The sequence below is a fragment of the Ceratina calcarata genome, unplaced genomic scaffold (assembly GCF_001652005.2).
Source record: "Ceratina calcarata isolate Rehan_Ccalc_2016 unplaced genomic scaffold, ASM165200v1 scaffold48.2, whole genome shotgun sequence".
Lineage (NCBI taxonomy): Eukaryota > Metazoa > Arthropoda > Insecta > Hymenoptera > Apidae > Ceratina > Ceratina calcarata.
This window is the reverse complement of record NW_017172225.1, coordinates 3,345,846-3,347,568: the sequence shown is the minus strand read 5'-3', so window position 1 is coordinate 3,347,568 and position 1,723 is coordinate 3,345,846.

Here is a 1,723-nt window from a genome sequence, read left to right as displayed (position 1 = left end):
TAATTACGAGTCTTAATAATAAATACAAGTTTGTTATTACCTATTCAAGCAGACTCTCATTTTTTTATCAAAATTTTCATTTCTTTGCCTTCAAGGTCATCTGAAGGTCATGGTATCTAGGTCGCTGAATTCGTTTTGATACGGGCTATAATATTGTTAACTCAAAAATACAAAGTGGCATTTAAAAAAATGAAGGTGACCTTGGCAATAGTAAGAAAAAATTTTTCTGTCCAACTGTTTTTTTTGTAATGTATAGCCAATCCAAAATCCAAAGTATAGCTGATCAACTTTAAAATATTTGTTTGTCAGATTATCGCAAGCACTTATCATGAAAACTGTATAAATACGCTTGTTTGTTAATTTGTTTATTTATTAATCTTCTTCGTTCAGGCAGAACGTCCTTAGTTTCATATCTCCTCTTATTTCTAAATCCATGTCTGTCAGCATTTTTTACTTAATTGTTGCACATATTGGTCATGTTATTAATATATGTTCAATAGTTTCCATTTATTTTCTATTGCACATTGAGAAATTGATTTATATGTTATTTACATATTATTATAAAAATATATTTATAATGAAAGCATTATTTACATTCCTTCAAATTTGGCAATTGTTCGAAATTTGCATACACAAATTTTATAAATTCTTATTTAACACAAATTGTGACAAATTTGAAAAATTTTTGGAAAAATCTGTATGTGGAAAATTTGAAAGAATTCTTGTATAATAATACATTTCTAAATTTGTTATATAATGGGGAGAAGAATTGCTCTTTCGACCCGCCGACTACGGGGGGAAACTAACACAATCGAAAACAGATGGAGATTGTAGAGTCATTGTCCCAAGCTGTACATTTTATGACCTGGGAATTCCTTTTTACTGTTTCCAACTAACAAGCATTAGTCATGGAGAATTGGGACCATGTAATCACTTCTATACTTTGCTGCTAAATACTATACTTAAATACTATATTTATACATTAATAAGCTGTAATAATGAATTACAAACTTGGTTCGCGTTTCCTTTACATCTTTTCGTGCACACATCACACACACGCTTTCTCTCTCTTTTCTTTCCCCCTCTTCCTTTAGGTGTCGTTCTCAATAAAAACAGTCTCACTCACTTCACAAGTCATGTGTCTCTTGAAATTGTTCCTTAGCTCGCGAATAGCGATGAACGAGAGCATGATTCAGATAATTACGTAACCATTAACTTGTTCGGTTGAAATATTCAACTCCAAAATTTCCTATGTTTCCAGAGTAAATGTGAGAAACACACAATGGGGAAGTATTGTAGATAAATCACTTGGAAGGAATATCTATGAATGGAAAAATGGCCTGTCTTAGGATCGACGGGTCCAAAGGACAATGATTTCCCGTGTCCTTTTCGGTGATAATTAGTCTTCGAGAATGAAGGCAGTACCGAACCTGTCCTTTAGGCTATGAGTTTTTATTTAATCTACATTGTGGATGGGAAAATTGAGAAAAATTGTCAGTACAATATAATTCATCTTTGAATTTTTTCATCAATTTCCATCTGCTGGAATCGCAGAAATAAAATACTAAAAATATTAGACATCGTATTCCAAGAGATATTTCTTGAAATCTGGTAATATCTGAAATTTTGCAAACATTTATAAATTTGTATTTAATATAAGTTGTGGATAGAAAAATCTGGAAAAATGCTCAAATGGACTATCCGTCTAGCAGTAAATCTCTAA